Source organism: Lontra canadensis, unplaced genomic scaffold (assembly GCF_010015895.1).
Source record: "Lontra canadensis isolate GAN:19392208 unplaced genomic scaffold, GSC_riverotter_1.0 scaffold34, whole genome shotgun sequence".
NCBI classification, from domain to species: domain Eukaryota; kingdom Metazoa; phylum Chordata; class Mammalia; order Carnivora; family Mustelidae; genus Lontra; species Lontra canadensis.
In genome coordinates, this window is record NW_022631028.1 from 16,826,455 (window position 1) to 16,839,321 (window position 12,867).

The 12,867-nt window shown below is 41.2% G+C and overlaps 1 long non-coding RNA gene across 1 annotated transcript in view; it reads left to right on the forward strand.

The window, feature by feature from the left end:
- The first annotated feature begins 3,246 nt into the window (after nucleotides 1-3,246).
- Nucleotides 3,247-12,867, forward strand: part of LOC116873618 — a 42,813-nt gene continuing 33,192 nt past the window's right edge. The window contains exon 1 of the long non-coding RNA XR_004383862.1: nucleotides 3,247-3,355. This is a non-coding gene — a long non-coding RNA (uncharacterized LOC116873618). The remainder of the gene's footprint in view (nucleotides 3,356-12,867) is intronic.

The window sequence follows — 12,867 nt, forward strand, 5'->3', positions numbered from 1 at the left end:
CAGAGCTGAAAAATGAGAGAGGACCTGAGGTGTGAGTCTATAATACCTAAGCTCTTTGATGTTTGCTGAGATGCCACCGTAGCCTTGCGCATATGACCCCTTCATACCTGAAGGTTCTGAGATATACAAAAAATATATGTTCAAAGAATATTCTGTGTTTGTTTCTGAGATATACAAAAAAATGTATGTTCAAAGCGTATGTGTTCTGAGATACACAAAAAATATATGTTCAAAGCATATTCTGTGTTTGTTTCCGGACAAAGTGCTCCTTCCTTAGCTTGGGACCTTGTTGGTCTTTCTAGAGGCCTTTCTGACTCTTTTAGTTGAAAGAGCTTATTGGTGTAGATCATGGATTCTGAAACCACTCAGCCAGACTAAGGTCAAGGTACTGCTTACTGCTAGGATTTGGGACAAGTTTTTTTTTTTTTTTTTTTTTTTTTTTAACTTCGTGAACATCTTTCCCTTCCCTTTAAACTTCTTGAGATACGTTTCCTTATCAGCAGAGTGGAGACTGTAATATCTATCTTTCAAGGTTGTCCATGCAAAGCATGTCGCATATATTGGGCAGTGACGACATGTAGCATTATTATCGGTCGTGTTCTTGTCTGACTCATGATAGATCTCATGGCTGAGACTTCTTTTGGTTGGAATTTCATCTCTCTGCTATCATTCCAGGAATTCACAGTGTTAGGTTGGTGCTTTCTTGAATCAACCCAGAATATGGAATTTTCTTTCTCAATCACTCCCTCATTAGGACACTTGTTGATGGTGGTTAAAAAATAATGAAACCAATACCGAGCACTCTTCCCCCCAGTTTTATGGAGATATAATTGACATATAACATTGAATTAGTTGAAGGTGTGCAACATACTGATTTGATGTATGTGTATATTGCAAAATGACCATCATACTGTGTAGTTAACATCCATTACCTCCTGTAGAAACAATTTTTTCTTGTGGTGAGAACTTTTAAGATCTAGTGAAAGAATGGGTAGGAGTCATAAACCAGTTCTTGGTCTTCAAAAACCATCTTGCCTTTTCATCTCCTTGGCTGTCATGGTGAAGCCTGTACTGTATCAATCAGGAGACCCAAAGCATTCCAGGTGTCTCAGACTGAGAGGTGACAACCCAGGGGGTTGGTTTGGTGGTGGTGGAAGAATGAAAGAAGAAGGGGACATCTAAGTATCACGAAGTGGTAGCTGCACGAAGTGGTCACCATTCTAGGGGAAAAGTAATGCTACCAAGAGCTAGGTGCATTAGGGGGAGTGAGTGGCATGGTGCTTAGGGCTTGGTACTCAGACTTGGTGCTTGCCGTGTATCTGGTACTCAGCCCCCTTGGGGGGTCCCAGAGTGGGAATATTGTGGGTCTGCTGCCCTGAATTCTCAAAGACACAGGAGCTATCTGATGTTGTTGGAATAAGGTCAGTATGAGCTGAATATTGGAGGGAGTCACCGGCAATTCTCCAGTCCCTCCACCGCAGAGCCTAACTGTAGGTCGTCAGCAAGGGCACCTAAGAAACATTTGCAGACTCCCAGACCAACATCACACCGCAGAATGGAAAAACTGAGTTTGAGCTAAGCAGAAAAGGAAAATACCAGGCATAATCACCATTTTCATGGCTGACCTGTAGGTCCCAGGTGGATGTGATGGTAGGCATGTATTTTGAAGGTGTAAGTGGGCAGCTACCTGCAAAGAGAATGACCCTAGCCAGGGTAAATGCAGAGGGATTGACACCGTGCATCCGGATAACTCATCTTGTAATGATGGGTATGATTACAGCCAAATGCAGTCTTTCCACAGTGGTGGTCTTTTGTCTGTGTGCTCTTAGAGATGGAGGAGCACGTCAGCCTGCTGGGTCACTTCCTAGAGTAATTAGCTCTACCAAGCAGTTTTTCCTTTTAGCCACAAGTCATCCTAGTGCAAGTATAAGAAACTCTGTGGCTAGCCCATGTTCAATTTCCTGGGAGACTTTCCTTCCATGTGACTTATCCATTTATTTTTGTGAGAAAACGCTTTAGGTGGAGGAGGGGCTTGGCCCTGAAGAGGGGAGGGGAGAGAGCCTACCACTTGAAATGCTGAGTGGCAGTTTGGCCTCAGCCGGGGCTTGTCACAGGACTGATGAATGGTGTCCTCCCTCTTCAGTGCTTGCTGGTGATGTTAAACTCTCCTTCTGCTCCTAACCAGCACGCGCTCTCCCTGTCTGCGTCGGGGACGGTAGGTGGTGCTGTGGTGCTAAAGGATGCTGAAAACCAGGGGAGGAGAAGTACTGTGGAGAGCGGAGTGGTGGAAATGCAGGGGGTTGGGGAGAGGGGCTTATAGAAGGGCAAGAAACGCATTCTCATTCAGTGTCTTTGCAGTTCTGGAGAGCATTTTCCCTTTCAGATCTGGAGTTGCGTTGGAAAATCCAATTACAGTTGTAACCTCCGTTGGTCTCTTTCAAATCTAATTGCAGCCGAGTCAGCTGCTTCCCGCCGACTGAATGTACTGGGTACACTGCTAGTAGTAGAAGCTTGGCTTTTTCTTCCCTTCTCCCCTCTCTCTCTGTTTTTATTTTGTGGGGCAGGGGAGCAGAGGGAGACAGGGAGAGAGGATCTTAAGCAGGCTCCATGTTCAACACAGAGCCCCACACCAGGTTCTATCTTACAACCCTGAGATGATGACCTGAGCCGATGTCAAGAGTTGGTTGCTTAACCCACTGAGCCACCCAGGGGCCCCTCCCTACTGTTTTTACTTGGATTTCTTCTTTCTCTCTTCACTACCCCCCTTCTCTCTCATTTTCCATATGTCTTCTTCCCCTTTCTGATACCCGTTTGGTTCACTTGATTAACTATGGTACGTAGCAGTATTTTCTGAGACTCTTTGATGGGCCTGGCACAACAAAGGACAAAAAGAACATTCTCACTTTTATAGAAAGGAAATGACCACTACTTGAGGACATATGAAATCTAGGAACTGAGGAAGACCTTTTGACATTCACTTTATCTCATTTAACTTAAATAGTTAAATATTTATTCACTTATAGAATATTATAATTTTAACATACATATTATATGTACACATGTACATATAGCTTCATATATACATATGAAGGCATGTTAATATATAGATATTTATTCACTTATATAACCAGTGCTTCTGGAGTACTTACTGTGTCTTAGGAGACTTGGCCATTGTTAATGGGGAGACCAGAGCGTTAAGAAGCCTCTGACTTCATGTAACTTCTTTCCTATTTCAGGGTTTAGAATGTGATGGTTCAGCCACATATTTTGCATAGCTCCCTCCGACATCCTTGCTGTTCTGGAGTCAGACTGCCTGGATCTGAATTCTGACTCCACTACTTCCTAACTCTGAGAGGTGGGGCAAGTGACTTAATTTCTCAGCGTTACAATCTTTGATATGAGAAAATAAGATGATAGTTCCTACTCAGAGGAATAGTATTGAAAACTAAATGAGTAATGGATATAGAAAAATAACTGACACATAGTAAGTGTTCAGTAAACTTTAGATTTAATTATTATCCTCCCTATTTTCAAATGAACAGTTACTATCTTAGGAAGATGTAAAGTAGTAGCCTTGTCCCCTTCCCAGGTCCCCAACTATGCCTCTGAGGTAAGCACCAGATGAAAAGGGAAGAATCAGGGAGGCTTCATGGAAGAGGCTGAATTAGCGATACAGTCTCCTCTCAGGAAATTCACAGGTGAACTTCAGAACCCAGGAGTTCATATACACTACAGAGAATATGATGAGACCTATGTTCTTTGTGCCCTGTCAATTTCATGTATATGGACATTTTGCAAACAATTTCCCTGGGATTATATAATCCCTGAAGTCAGTATTTTCGGGACCATAAACCCATTTCAGGACTGCCAATTTAATATCATTGGCAGGTTGAACATTCTCTCCAACACCGTGAAATACTATAAGAGAGTGGAGCAGGTGCTGTGAGTGCCCCACCTAGAAGTCCCTTATCTCACCAGGACACCCCTCTCCCAGGTGTTATGGGTGTTGGCTTCAAATGGCTCATACTTGACTTCTTTGCTCAGGTTGTTGGCTGCTGTGAGTGCTAAGCCAGGAGGTGCATGCCTTTCCACCCCCCAACCTCCCCCTCATCACTCACTCACAGGAGTGGCCCTGAGCAGTGACTCACTGATGAAGGCATATCACAGCCCTCACACTGTTCCTTTGAATAGCTCAAATTCTGTGATACAATTTATGGGACCAGACTGAGATCTTTCCTGAAAGTATATTTTTGCCTAGCTTTTCCCTTACCCTACCCAAACTCCCTCATGCCCCTGTAGGTTTTCCTGAGAGCGCTCTTACAATAAAACATGTGTACAGAATCTCCTTCTGAGTCTCTACTTGAGGGGACCTGACCTAGGTTGGAGGGGAACTTGATACAGTGATATTGAGGGGCTAAAACAGGAGGTATGCAGTGGGTACAGAGGATTAGGGAGGAGAAGCTCTACTGAGACCCAGCTCCTTCCTTCCTCCCCATCTCTTCTGTCTCCTTCCTTATTCCCCACCGCTCCTATTGCTGTGTGATGTTCTGGTTGGTTCTAGATGCCTGGGATGCCTTTCTGGGGAGCTCACCTCCAGCAAGTGGCATAAGTGATCATTTTGGGGTTCCCTGATTTTAGACCAGAGTTTTTCTCTGAAGCTGTGAAGTCTCCCTGTGAAGATGACCGTCTAATAAGGCTGCTGAGCAGCAATGATTAGTGTATTAGGGCTGAGGAGCCCCTACCCTAGCAAGCAGTTTCTTTTGACAGACAGAGGAAGAACAAGGCAGATAAGGGAGAAAGTGTGGAATCACATTTTGGTGTATAATTTGGCAGCCCACAGATCATTTTAATTACTCTGAAATAATTATCTCTGGCACACAGCTGGGTTTGTCTTCATGTAGCTTGTGAGTCATTCTCCCACATTTGAATAAATCAAGCAAGTTGAAAGGAAGAGCTGGAGCCAAATGACATGTAAAAAAGATTCAGTGGTAAAGGTTCAGAAAATGGCAAACTTTGGACCTGAAAGAGAAGATTGACTTGGGACATCATGTTTTTGTGTCTGAGACAAACACCTCTGGGTATTGAAATCAGAAGCAGATGAATCTTGAGGCTGTCTTAGGAGTGCTGTTAGAGCGGAGTGGGTAGCATGAGTGGGTGGTGGACAAGGACAACCAATGAAGAACCTATAGCATAGGGGTCAAGAACATGGGTTTGGGGTCAGACAGATTGGTATTTGAATCTGTCATCTATTGCTTATCATTGTAGTTAATTTAGACAAAGTCATTTCATCTTTCAACATATAGGTTTTCTTATATTACAAAATTAGAAAACTTACCTTTGGTGCCATGTCACTTTCCTTCAATGAGTGCCTTCTGCCATGATTGCCAGATCATCCTGCTGCTGCAAAGGGTTTAAGGAGAAAATGGCATGTGGGCCATCTCTTAGCCATTGCCATGGCAGACATTACTAAGCAACCACAAATCTTCTATAACTGAGTCTGACTTTGACCTCAGAATCCTCAAATAGCACTTCTAGTAGCTACCCCTAGTCTATCCGAGCTGGCATGTTTATTGAAATAGTGACTTCCTATTGAAAACGGTCCTGTTTGATGTTTGATGCTCCCATCTATAAAATGAGGAGTTGGAAGAAGGTGATCACTAAAAAAATCTAACTTGTTCTAGGATTTTAAGATAAAGAGAAATGGATCCCTCAGATGTTGGTTATTTCATCTCCCAAGGCTTGTTGCTTTGATGCTCTATAGACAATCAATAACTCAGTTTGGAAAGCAGGGGCTGAGGACGAAGCCAGGACACTAGGGCTCAGGAAGCAGTGGATACTCTCATCACCAACCCCGCCTTGGCCCCATCTGACCTTTTATTTACTATATCCCCAGCCTCATATGCCAGCCCCTAGATAGTCCCACATGGTCCCATTCTGAGAACTAGGTCAAAGATGAAGGTCCCTATCAGAGTTAGGAGCTACCTCAATTTCCAAGTCCTATTGTGTTTGGATCCTGTTTGATGAGTCTGTCACTGGCTCCACTCTCTGGCCTTGAAATCTGAAAGCTATAACTGGTCTGAACCTGATAGGCCATCAGTGAGCCTTAAAGATCTTTCTAAGTTTTAAATTATATAGCTTATATGCTTTCATGGAAGTAAAATTAGAAAATATTAATAAACCAAAGACAAAGTTCGGTGTTAAAATGTGGTTGTATATTACCTGCCCATACTTTTTCTTAGTTTATGTGTATATTTAAGGAAATATTCTGTGAACATATTTCCATGTCTATAAATAGGTTCTACCATTCTGTTTACAATGCCATTATTCTGATTTGATTTGTTTCTTTTCTTGTACTTTCCTTCTGTTCAATTAAAGTTTTTTTGAACATTTATCTGCACTGGGTTTTTAGAGTCTCTGTGCTCCCTTGGAGCCAAGATCCAGGTAGTGGCAGGCAGACATGAAAGGGTGAATTACATCTCGATAAGCTATAGTAGAGATCTTTATAAAATTTTACAGGAATACAGTTTACTGAGGTCAGCCTAATAGGAAAAGAAGTCTTTTTAGTGGAGAAAGTTAGCAACCAGTATCTGTAAGGATGCATGTGCCTGTGAACAAACCTGGCTTGCTGAGGGTGGGGCATGCAGGAGGGCATGGGGCAGGAAAGCAAAGTAAGGATTCTACATGTTTTATTTATGGACTAGGTCCTCTCTTCTGTAGTAAGTCATCAACTAATGTTTGATGAGTGAATCAATATTCCTAGTCTTGATATTGTCCCCATCTCTTTCTGAGCCTTGACCTCAACATTCAAATGGGTAATTTCATGGACCCCACAGGGTCTGGTGACTTAGACTACCTGTGTGAAAGATTCTATGTCCCTCTTACAGCCCATTGGTTCTTCTCATTAACATTTATATGAGCCAGATTTCCAGTTGTTAGCTTCTGCTTCTCTTTGCCTGTGAGCTTCTGTGATGGTTTGAGTACACTTGGCTTAGGGTGTCAGAGAATTACTGCCCCCAGAGAACAGCCATCAGGCAGTGATTTACTGGAGTCTGTAAATATGCAGTTCCTTCATGCCTCAGGGGGATAACTTTGAGGTAGCCTGGCTCCTGGCGGTAATAATAAGTTCCAGTTACATCCGATAGCATATTGCCTTTTGTTGACTGTTTTTGTTTCCCTTTCTCATTCTCCATCCCCTCCTGGTGTGTTATAGGATTCTGTCCCAAATAAACTACTTGCATTTAAATCCTATCTCAAGGTCTGCTGCTTATGAAGTGATGGGACCATGTAACTCTATGGGGGTAAGCCAAAGACAGCGGACTGTCTTTGCTTTTCTAGAATTCTGTCTTAAAACAATCAGAACCAAGTTCACAAACTTGAAGTGTTTCCTACCAGACTACGTTATTTCTTGACTAAGAGCTCAGGATGAGCTAAGTTAATGAGCCTCCCTAGATGGGGTGTTGCAGAAATATTCCTGTTTCCATGCATCATAAGGTAAATTGATGTCATTAAAAGGCATTTGCTTGGATCCAGAGCAATAGTGAAGACTCTGTTTGCTTCTTACTGCATCTGCCAGGCTTTACTTTAAAAACAAACAAACAAACAAACAAACAATTCTTGAAGTAAAAATATTAGCTTATAACTATATCTAGTCTGGTTGGCCAAGAGGAGTATTTGATTTCCATAAAGGATGTAAATTCTAGGGGAAGAAAATGGTTCAGTGAGCTAAAGAAACAAAAGAAAAGGAAAATAGAAATTTACGTGTGAGACATTAAACATTGAAAATGTACTTTGTTTTCTTGTATTTTGTTACTGCAACAGTTGGAATTTTAATATCAAGGACCTGTGTGAGGACAGGTTAAAAACTGAAGAGTGTTTGGACCAGGAAGAACATGACCAAAATTTGTAAAAATCAGTGTGACAGTGTGTTCACATGAATAATCTCATTCAGTCCTCTCTAGCACACTGAGATAAATTGCATTTTTCCTACTGGCAAATGGAAAATGGAATTCAGTGAGCCTTTATTGAAGCTGGGAATTAAAGCCTAGTCTGTGTCACACTAATGCCTATGTTATGTCTACCTCATCTCAACAATTCCCCTAATACCTTAATAATGAGTTTTTAGATGTACATGCCTCACCGTTTGTATGTAGCACCCTTGGTGTAGAAAAGATAACAAAGTGGATGAACCAGTGTGACATACTCCCATTTATTTAATGTAGTTGTATTATGAGTATGTGGGGTTTTGTGGACTAAAGCAAAAATTTCAGTTTTCTTCCTAGTATAAAGAGGAAGGACTATTGAACTCTTTTGGAGGGGGAGATGGTCTGATCTATGTTTTTTAAAAAAGGGTTAATAAGCTCTGTTAAGAGCTGGATTGTGAGTATTTTAGGCTTTGCAGCCCATCCTGTCTCTGTTAAAACTACTCATTTCTGCTGCTGTACCATGAAGCAACCATAGACAATACTTAAATGTCTGTGTTCTAATAAAACTTTACTTATAAAACTAGGTGGCCAACTCAGGTTTTTAAAAAGTTGCTTTGACTGCTGGGTGGAGATTATAGAGGGAAAAGGAAAAGGATGGAAGCCTGAAACCAATAAGGAAGGTATTGTAGTAATTCTGGTTAAAAAAAAAAAAAAAATGGTAACTTGTGTCACAGTGGTAATATGTGAGCTAAGGAGAGAAGGATTAATTTGGGATATATATTTTGGAGGGCAGTGCTGAGGGCTGGCTTAAGGATTGGAAGTAAGAGTTGAAAAAAAAAGGATGATTGTTACTTTTGGAGTTCAGATGATTAGGTGATGGGTGCCATTCCCTGAGACAGTAAAGTTTGAAAGAGGAACAGGTGCTTTACCTCCAAAGTCAAATCCAGTTGGGGCTCTGGTCATACTTGTTGTGTCTAAAATGGAAAACCCCAAATTTCATGTGAATGACTTTGGACATGGCCTTATGGAAATATATTTGGATTGATTCCATAGGATCTTCAGATACGAGAGCACATTCCATTATGCTTTGATTCAGACATGCTTAGGCAGGTGTACCACTCCCTCTCCCGCCCAATGGGAGCCACTGGAGTGAAAAGAGCCCATTAATTTAGTGTTGGGTACCCCATAGCAGGTAGCACACTGCTATGTTTAAACAGATGCTCAGAAAAAAACGAACTGGTATGTACGTTTTTATGCCTTATTAGAGATCATTGGCTCTGATTTATATATAGTAGGTTTGGGGCTTAGGTTATCTTTGACTTTCTTTGTTCAATACATTCAAGATCAGTGTAATTAAAGCACTTCAAAGTATATTAGAAGTAAATAATTTCCTTTATTTCTCTTTCCTTGCGTGCATGTACTTACCTGCTCACCTGCATGCAGTGAGCTGACCAAAAAAAAAAAAAAAAAAAAAAAAAAAAAAAAAAAAACCTCAGGTGGTATGCAAAAATCCTTTAGGAAAAAACTTGTATCTAGACCTACGTACGTATATAGCTCAGATATTTCCTCACATTTCAGGAAAAAAAAAACCTGGGTGCAAAGTACACATGGTTTCATAATTCCTGGAATTAAAAGACATAGGTGCTTACAATCAGATCAAGGGATGATTGTTCAGTATTATAGTAAAGTTCTGTGACTTGATAGTGAAATTCCCTTGAATAGCAAGTACTATCCCTCCAGCTCATGATGTTGCTGAGATCTTTGAGTAGACTGTTACAAGTTAAAATATGACAGATATCCTATCATACACTGTTGCTGCACAACACTCCATATTCCATAGGAATCAAGGAATGAATGCTCTGGTTTGTTCCTTGATTCAGAAGAAGAAGGATCTACAAGGATTTTCTAAGAGCACTTTCGCAGGTTTCTTTCCAGTAGCTGGCTCTTCCACTATCCTAAAAACCGACAAAACTGAAGGGACAGAAGGCAAATTTTCTAGAGCAGCTTAGGTCAGAAACCTGTCCACATTTTTACTCTTTGTTCCTGCAGATGGTCCAGAACCGATCCCTTAGCACTCCCCATGCTGCACACTGGGAACTCTGAATTTCCTAGATTTTACATACCAGAGTGTAGGGGAGACATGTAGACTTCCCCTTCAACACTGAATACCCTGGGTTACACTTTATTTTTTATTTATTTTTTAAAAAGATTTTATTTATTTATTTATTTGACAGAGAGAGAGAGAGAGAGAGAGAGAGATATCAAAAGTAGGCAGAGAGGCAGGTAGAGAGAGAGGGGGAAGCAGGCTACCTGCTGAGCAGAGAGGCCGATGCGGGGCTCGATTCCAGGACCCTGAGATCATGACCTGAGCCGAAGGCAGAGGCTTAACACACTGAGCCACCCAGGCACCCGCCTCTTCCCCCGCCCCGGGTTACACTTTAACATACACCTTATAGTTCCTGCTTTCGAGAGTATAAATGAGCCTCGAGTCTAGAAGTATGTTTATTTCCAGATCTCTGCTAATACGATCAACTAGAAACAAACAAACAAAAATGCATAGATTTTCTGTAGCAAAGTACAATAAAGTGGAGACTGGGGAAGGAAAGGGGTGAAAGCTGAGTTATAAACCTTCATGCAATTAACATGAGTCTGCTATGTCACAAATAGCATGTGTCTTCTACCACCAATAATGACGTTTGGTGAGTTGCGTATTGATAATCATCAGATATTTAAGAAACTGGCACTCTGAAAAATGCTCTTTAGCAGTTGTCATCAATAAAGGAGCAAACTTTTTAGAATTTCTTAAAAAAAAAAAATGAGGGGCACCTGGGTGGCTCAGTCAGTTAAGCATCTGACTCCTGGTTTCAGCTCAGGTCCTGATCTCACAGTCCTGACATCAAGCCTTGTGTTAGGTTTAGGGTGGAGTCTGAGATTGATTCTCCCTCCCTCTCTGCCACCCATTACCACCCCCGGTTTCCGCTCTCTCTCTCTCTCTCAAATAAATGCATAAATAAAACCTTAAAAATGAAAGGATGAGAGTTTTATTTGAGCTTAAGTATAGAGAGCTGCCCTGGGTACACAATCTTTGCAAAGAAGAGGGTTCTCCAGAGAAGGAATGTTTTATACAGGGTTGTATGTGCTTTTTGTGACATCGGGAATTACACATCATCCTGACAAAGGACATTTCGGAATGTAACAGACTTCATCTTACGCTTCTAGTATGTGCAAGATTGCAAATGTTGGAGGTATGAGAATGGAACTCGGAGATTTTTCCTCTTATTTTTAATTTGAAATATTTCTTTTAGGTTATTTGCTAATGCAGCAGATGGAACCCGTGTGCTCAGGGCAGAAACAGAGCCCATGCTTTGAAGTTGGCTGAAGTCACTCTGACCTTGGTAAAAGTATAGCTTCCCTGCAAGCCCAGGAGCAGGGCCCACAAACATTAAAGTTGAAAATTGCCGAGTTTTGCAGTGACTCTGAAAGCGGCTCAACCAGCCATATTGTCAGCTCTTGGCTTATATGAGTACATTGGAAAGTTCATGAATTTCATGACTCTTAAAATTAATAAACTGTATTATTTCTTTAAACTTGAATTGATTTTTAGCATATTTTGGGCCTGGGTTACTCTATGCATTACATGATCAGATTTCTTCTTATTTTTCTCTCAAACTGAAGACTTCCCTGGGATTGAACTGCTAACCTTTTTTTGGTCTTGGTCCATAAATAGAAGTCCGGAACTAGCCAGGCCATTTGTTTGTTAGTATAAAGATATTATTTCTAAAGCACCTGGGTGACTCAGTCAGTTGAGTGTCTGACTCTTGGTGTCAGCTCTGGTCATGATGCTGTGGTTGTGGGATCAAGCCCCACATGGGGCTCTGCTTTCAGTGTGGAGTCTGCTTCAGATTTTTTCTCCTACTCCCTCGGCCCCTCACCTCTCATGTGCTTTCTTTCTTTCCAAAATAAATAAAATCTTTAAAAACAAATAAGTAAAAAACCGATTATTAACAGTTGTAAGAACACTTAACATGACCACTAATCCTCTTAACAAATTTTGTAGTGTGTCATAGTGTTGGTGGCTGTAGGTACGATATGTTCAGTAGCCATCTAGAGCTTACTCGTCTTGCTTACTGGCAGTGTTTTTAATCCCTGTTGACTAAGAGTTTCGACTTGGTTGAGCCAAACTCTTTCCATGTGACTTTTTTTAGGCACTTGCTGAGGATCTGTTGGTGGGACAGTCACCATTAGAGTCTCACCTCTGCAAAGATGTGCAGTGAGTCCTCCACACTCTAACCTGAACCACGAATCTGCCTATTCATATGTGTTTGTTTGTATTTATTTTGAACAAATACTATATTCACATGATTTTTAAAAGATTATGACATGTCAAACAGCAACATGTCCCCCTCTGTCTCTTTTTCTTTACCCCCAAATTAAGGTTTTTTGATGTCCTTATAGAAATTAAAAAAAAAAAAGATTTATTTATTGAGAGAGGGAGAGAAGAGAGAGCACAAGTGGTGGGGAAGGAGAAACAGGCTGCCCATGTGCAGGGAGCCCGATGTGCAGGGAGCCTGATGGGGGGCTCAATCCCAGGATCCTGGGATCAGGACCTGAGCTGAAGGCAGACTCTTAACCAATTGAGCCACCTAGGCTCCCCCTTGCAGAGAAGTTTTTATGTAGATAAAAGCAGATAAAAAATACTCCCCTTCTCTCACACAGTTGGTAACATTACTGTTTTAACATTGTTTTTATTTTTTCCACTCAAAACAGCCTGTATTTTTTGTTATAGTCAACATGTATGGATGGGCAGTATGTTCTCTGCACAGCTCTGAGAAATGTCATTCAAAGTGTGTTCCCCATAGATTAGTATATTTATGCTGATAATATGTACTATGCACATCATATATATTATATATAATCAGATAATACTTAAAATTGTATATCAATA